The sequence below is a fragment of the Palaemon carinicauda genome, chromosome 4 (genome assembly GCF_036898095.1).
Source record: "Palaemon carinicauda isolate YSFRI2023 chromosome 4, ASM3689809v2, whole genome shotgun sequence".
In the NCBI taxonomy this organism is placed as follows: domain Eukaryota; kingdom Metazoa; phylum Arthropoda; class Malacostraca; order Decapoda; family Palaemonidae; genus Palaemon; species Palaemon carinicauda.
Genome location: NC_090728.1, coordinates 3,774,652 through 3,782,151, shown reverse-complemented (window position 1 = coordinate 3,782,151; position 7,500 = coordinate 3,774,652). Strand labels below are relative to the sequence as shown.

At 39.9% G+C, this 7,500-nt stretch overlaps 1 pseudogene; it reads right to left on the bottom strand.

Moving 5' to 3' along the window:
* Positions 1-7,500, bottom strand: part of LOC137639251 (piggyBac transposable element-derived protein 4-like) — a 496,483-nt pseudogene that overhangs the window by 289,097 nt on the left and 199,886 nt on the right.

Here is a 7,500-nt window from a genome sequence, read left to right as displayed (position 1 = left end):
ACCCGGAAATTTTCCGTCCAGAACTTCACCAAACACCCACGGCTCCTGCCTAGCACGGGTCTTTATCACCATATCGAGATGACTGGACCCCCGGTCTTCATGAAATTCAGACGTCTGGCACCGGAACGATTGGCAGCCGCCAAACAGACATTTACTGAAATGGAGGAAAGGGCCCTTTGCCAAAAGGCAGCCCATGGTCGTCACCCTTACACATCGTTCTGAAGAAAGACGGCTCCTCCATCGTGTAGGGATTACAGGTGCCTGAACATCCAAACAGAACCGGATCTCTAGCCCCTCCCAAACATCGCTGACGTGACCTCCTACCTGCACAAAGCAAGGGTTTTCTCTACGCTCGACCTCCTGAAGGGGTATTATCAGGGGCCTATGAACCCAGAAGACATCCCCAAGACTGCCATCACCACTCCGTTTGGTACATACACCTTCAATTACTCCTGTTTTAGCATTTGTAATGCTTGGGCCACGTTTCAACGTCTCATAGATGGCATCTTAGGGGACCTCCCCCTGTGTGTATGTTATGTGGACGACATACATGTGTTCTCCTCAAAAGAGGAACACCTTTGTCACCTGCGTATCGTGCTTGACTGCCTGCAACAAAACGGCCTCGTAGTCCGGTAGGACAAGTGTACCTCTGGCGCCAACAAACTGTCGTTCCTAGGGCACCGCAACACTCTTCAAGGAGTTCATCCCCTCCCTGAGAAGGTAGCAGCCGTTCAGGACTTCCCCGCGCCCTCGACCATCAAAACTCTGCAGGAATTCTTGGGCATGATCAACTATTATCACCATTTCCTACCAGCCATTGCTGCCACACTTGCTCCCCTCCACGCCTCCTTCAAGGGCAAGTCAAAGGACCTGAAATGGGGTCCCCTTCAAGAAGCGGCCTTCTGCAATGAAAAGAAGGCCCTATCAACCGCTGCGGCTCTCACTTTTCCTATCCCACGTGCCCCTCTCCTTCTCTCCACCGATGCCAGCGACATCGCTATTGGTGCAGTACTCGAGCAGGTGGTCGACGGCTCGCCCCACCCATTGGCCTTCTTCAGCAGAAAACTGTCTAAGGCAGAATCAGGTTATTCTACCTTCAATCGTGAATTGCTGGCAGTGCACTTGGCTGTCCGTCACTTTCGCCATTTCTTAGAAGGTACGCCCTTCGTCATTCGCACAGACCACATGCCTCTTGTGCACGCCTTCACTCGACAGTGTGACGCCTGGTCCGCCCGTCTATGCCATCATCTCTCCGCCATGGCTGAATACAATTGCACCCTTCAAAACGTCCCTGGGAAAATTAATCCCGTTGCTGATGCCCTGTCAAGAAACACGTTGGCTGCAGTTCAGCTGGGATTGGATTACAACACCCTGGCTGAGTCCCAACGACAGGATACAGAGTATCAAGCATGAAGGACATCCTGCACGTCCCTCCATTGGGAAGACTTCCCCCTCGAAGACCCCCACACCACCCTTCTCTTTGACGTCAGTACTGGTAGACCGTGACCTTGGATTCCTGCTCCTATGCACCGGCAGGTGTTTGATTTCATTCACGGCCTTTCACATACCTCGTGCCATTCTACTGCACAGCTGCTGAAGACGAAGTTCATTTGGCACGGCATTTCTAAGGATGCTAAGGATTGGGTCGGCGCCTGTACTTCTTGCCAAACTTCCAAAGTACATCGACACACGGATTCATGAGTGGGCACCTTTCCTCAAGCTCAACGTCGTTTCGCACCCATTCACGTCGACATTGTAGGCCCCCTACCCACATCACAAGGACATCGTTACGTGTTTACCGTCATCGACCGCTCCTCTCGTTGGCCTGAAGCCATTCCCATGGAAACTGCAATGTCCGCCTCATGTACATCTGCCTTACTTTCAGGATGGATTGCAATATTCCCTGTCCCTGAGCATATTACTTCTGACAGGTGTACCACTTTCACCTCTCCGTTGTGGACATAATTAGCGAATCTCCTTGGCACCACCTTACATCAGACAACTGTGTACAACCCCTCTGCCAATGGAATGGTCGAGCGTTTTCATTGCACCCTCAAAGCAGCTTTGATGTCCCGCTGCAAGGATTCTAACTGGTTTACTCAGATTCCCTTGGTCCTACTGTGACTAAGGACCACTCCTAAAGACGCCCTAGACGTCTCGCCAGCTGAAATGGTGTATGGTGACCTGTTGGTCGTCCCTGCTGAATTTTTTCCTTCTATAACCTCCTCCGACGATCTCCAGCGCATACGTCACGTTGAGGGAAAATTTACTCCATGCCGCCAGAGTTACAAGCCCCCAGCGAAGCATCACATACCAACAGACCTGCACTCTGTAACGCACGTCTTCCTGCGCAACGACACTAGCAAGCCACCGCTAACATCCCCTTACCCGTGCCCTTTCCTTGGGATCCGACACAGTCAGAAAGCATTCCTACTAAACATTCTTGGTAAAGAAGACTGGGTCTCCATTGATCGTCTAAAACCTGCTTATCTCCTGCCAGATGACCTGCCTACAGTTCGCCTCTCTAGATCAGTGCGACCTATTTAACATGTACAGTATATAAATTTTAGGTAGGGAGCCATGTACCTAACGTGTGTCACACGATCGTACATAATAAGAACTTTTAATTTTGTGTATATATTATGCTTTTATCTTCGCTCTTCCCTCGCACTAAAAAGAACCTGAATAAACATGCCTGTTTTTCTCACCGTTAACGGTATCGATTTTGACCATGAAAATTCCTGTTGCATTGAGCTTTTGTATATAAAGGAGAGTGTTCTATAATAAACTCACTCAGTTGCTTTCATCCTGTCTTTGAGTCACAACCTTCTCTCGGCCTGTCACAGTTTGTAGGAGTTACAAGGATTTTGGATGTGTCAAAAACTTTTAGACCATCAACGGAAACTCCATTTGCTCTTGGGTAGAGTGAATTAGTCTAAACGTTTAGAACTTTAGTGTTTATGATTTTGTCTAACATATTCTTGAATTCGTTTTCCGTGCTACTGTTCACTACATCTTCTGGAAATCTCTCCTTTTTATTTGACATTTCTCATGTCAAGAAATTACCACATTGATTGTTGTTGTATATTACCAATTCCAGTTTGTGTCCATTACCTTTGGACTGATTTTTGCTTGATGTGCAGAGGTTGTTGTGGACTACATTTTTCATTTCTTTTAGAAATTTGAATGGCTCTGTTAGATGTCCTCTTAGTTGTCGATTATGTAGATCAATTAAGCTCAAGCGTTGCATTCTCAGTCTAAATCTTAATTGTCTTATGAGAGGGACCAATTTGGTGGGCCTAGGTTGTACTATATACAGTCCACTCGTATCCATATCTATATGAATACTTGGAGCTATGAATTGGATTCTGTAATCTAGATGTGGTCTTACTAGTGACATGTACATCTACAATACAACGCCTTTCTTTCTGTATTTGAAAAATTAAAAATTTCAGCCAGTGGCAAAAGCAGAATAGCATAAATAAAAAAGAATATGTTTGAGAGATTAGTTGTTTTATATTAGAGAGCTCAATGAATTACATTTCTATGTTAAAGTCTCCTTGATTATAGAGAGGGTTTATTATTATTATTTTTTTTTTTTGTAAAGGTTTAGATTTCAACAATGGCAATATTTTCGGTTTGAGATACTGTAGTGTTGCATAAAGTGCATAAAAATAACAATTAAACGAATTCATAATTACACCGCTGAGTTACAATCGCAATATCCCCCTTTCTCCCTTCCATTCCCTCTTTGGTAGGGAATTTCAGTAAAATTCTCCTTTAATCCAGTGTCCTGATTTTACCTAACTGCCATTTTCACCAATAACGAGTTTTATTAATTCCACATTTTCGGTAGGCTCTGGAATTGAAAGAAAGTTTATATAGTAACGTATTTTCTTATGCTAAGTGTAATTCATCCCAATTTGTGTTAAAATATTCGAAAAATTACAAAATTATCAATCGTGCATCCGGCAACAAGCTCCTGTTGTTGACTTCGGCGGTTGTTATTGAATGTAGATTTACAATCAAGGTACTTTATAAAATATTTATTCGTTAACATTATTTATCGACAAAACCTATATCTGAGGGAGTAACTTAGGTTAGTAAATAAGTTTCAATTCACATTACTCAGTAATTATTTGAAAACAATAATGGTATTTGAATAAAAATACCGACTAATCAGCTATTAAGGAACTTTTCCAATGCAAAAGGGCACCCATGCGAGTAGGTGCAAATCTGCCTCGCTAAAATATATTGACTTTAATATGAACATACCAATAACGATACTTCCTTTTTTTCTTGTGCTATTTATACAATTTAATACAAAGACAAAACAAAAGCAGGTGCTGCTTTAATGATTGACATGGTACCTACATAAGGTAACGGATTATGATGAAGAGTTAAGGCCGATTCACACAAACCGTTTTCTTTCCGACAGGCTGGCCGTCGGCTAACTGGCGTCTAGCTAGGCTGACGGCAGTCCTCGGTCGTCAGCCGTCCAAGTCGGCTCGGCTTTCTTTCCAGGAAACCTCGTACAGTTTGACTGCCGGTAGCCACCCGTCCCACCCAACAGGTGGATGATGCTTCATGTGAGCAAGGACCTGTAAGCATACCTATTCGTTTTGTGGCCTACAACCCCGTCTTTTCCTCACAGTATAGAGTCATAGAAATTAGCTAGTTTATTGTCGACACCATGTATGAGAGGTTAATTGAACTTTTTCAAGGGGTATGAGCATATGTTTGACATGGCAAACAAGATGTATAGAAATAATTTACATAAAGAAAACATATGGAAAAGGACTGGAGAGGCATTAAATAAAACTGGTGAGTTTATCATAATTTTAATATTCTTGGCATGGTGCATAAAGTATAATGAAGTTGCATAATTTATTTCATCAACACAGTTATCAACCAACCGTGCGCGTGTAGACGGATACGGAACGCTTCGTGTGAATGTACAACATTTCGACGGCGGTTAGCTACTGGGCAGCCTGTCGAAAAGAAAACGGCTCGTGTGAATCGGCCTTTAACCGATGAAGATGAAGATGAATACTTGAACACACTGCCTCTGGCAGTCTCTCCACTCAAGCTGCAGAAAGATCCAGGCTTTTACAAATATCGCTGTGGGAAGAAAAGAATCCCAATGCATATAATGAAGGCTGTATTAGCTCACAGCCTTGAGCGTGGGGGAAGAATCACCGCCGTGTCCAATACAGAAGGCCTGGGCAACCTGGCCGTGTGAGGGTATGACGTAATAGCCTGCGTCGGTTGGTCCAAGTGGCAAGCGTTCAAACTCAGTCTGTAATCTGTCTTCATCCGAGCAATAGCCTCTGGCGATGCTCCCTTTGTGATTTGTGTTTTATCCTCTAATATTGGATTCGTGCTGGGTATTATGCAAGGTAAAAGTTACACATAGTTTACTTATTGGATGTACGGTAGTAAAATAAAAATTTTGTGTTTTATAATTGCTATACCAGTTGGTATATATACAAAAGCCGGTAATTCCAGCTTGGTATGTTTGAATATCTGGGGCAAATACCATAAACTATACTTATTGCATTGCTACTTCAAGATCTGCCATGAGAGGAACAGGATGTAATGCAGTTTTACACTGTAATGAAGTTTTGAACTGGGATATAATAAAATTTTAAATTTACCGTCACTATTTTGTATCTCGTGTGGCCGTATGAGAACGCGACATTGTTTTTAATAATATAAAGGCAAAAAGCATAGGCAACAAATTTCTTATCATATTTCAACTCAATCTATTGTTTGATCGGTTACTAGTATTTTAAAGTTTAGATGACGAATGTTTTCTCAAAAATTATATAAAAAATAACATTATCTGCCATAAAAGCAACAGGACGTAAGCAGGGTGACGAGATTCTGAAAATTTAAATAAGGGGACGCCTAAATCAATGGCATAGGAAAACTTTTTCTGTTGGGGTGGGGGGGGGGGGGGGGCGTGTTGCGGCTGCGTTTAAAATGGCACTCCTCGCAATCTCTGGGTATTTGACAGCAAATTGCAGCATAAAAAAATTTAATTTTGGACGATTTTCATATGACCAATGAAATTTTACACAATGACTATAAACACCGGTAGGCCCTCTTGATTAATTTACCAAAAACATACTGACGATGTTGATTCTTTGCTATAAACTCAATCACAATATCTATCAAGTCAAGGCTATCTCTTTCCCAAGCTTAATACGTCTTTTTCTTACGATTTAGTATAGCTTTAATTGTTCGTCGGTTCCAATTTTATTGTTATAGCTTTTCTCCGGACGAACTGTCCTGCGGATAGTTTTCAGAATTACATCTAATTTCTGATGGAGCGTGTAAGCTTCACGATTTAGTCTGCTTTGAATATGACATGACTTTCGTCGAGAACTAATGTCAATCTGACTGCAAAAAGTGGAAATGTAAACTTCAGCGAAACAGTGGAGGGCATGGAAATCGGCCATGAAGTTCTGTGAAGCCTTATGAAAAATAATTCATGTATTTAAAAATTAATCGTAAATTTCCCCTTAACATTTTCAAGAATCTAAAACTTTCATTTTTCAATTCTTGTTAATTAGTTTTGGATTTTCCAAATATTTTGGCATCAACATTTTCACCATCATAGCCTATATATTAAAGTGTAATTCAATCAGCCAGTGTAGTCCTGAAGAATCGAAACACGTGTCGACATCAAATAATATATAGTGAAACCTTAATGCAATATCCTGTTATTCTGAAAATTATCTGCAGGACAGTTTTCCGAAGAGAAGTTATCTCCCAGTTATGAAATCCACCAAAACATTGCCTATAAATTCTAAACGTAGAGCAATATCTCCAAGTAGTAATATATATATATATATATATATATATATATATATATATATATATATATATATATATATATATATATATATATATATATATATGCGTAAAAATTACAGGAAAACGTAATGGTCAGATACAGAAGAACCACAGGGAAAATGAAAATACGAAATATACGATTGAGTCCTGACCAGTCCTCTGAAAAAGTATCACGAAACTAGTCAGGACCTAATCGTATATTTCGTATTTTCATTTTCCCTGTGGTTCTTCTGCATATATATATATATATATATATATATATATATATATATATATATATATATATAATATATATATATATATATATATATATATATATATATATATATACATACATATATATATATATATATATATATATATATATATATATATATATATATATATAGTATATGTATGTATATATATATATATATATATATATAATATATATATATATATATATATACATACATATATATATATATATATATATATATATATATATATATATATATATATATATATATATATATACATATATATATATATTAGTGTTGGGACAAGTACTCGGAATCAAGAATCGAAAATATCGGAACTCTTTCTGGTATCAGAAACGAAGAATTTACATTGAATCTCCTATTCTGAAAACGATTTTTT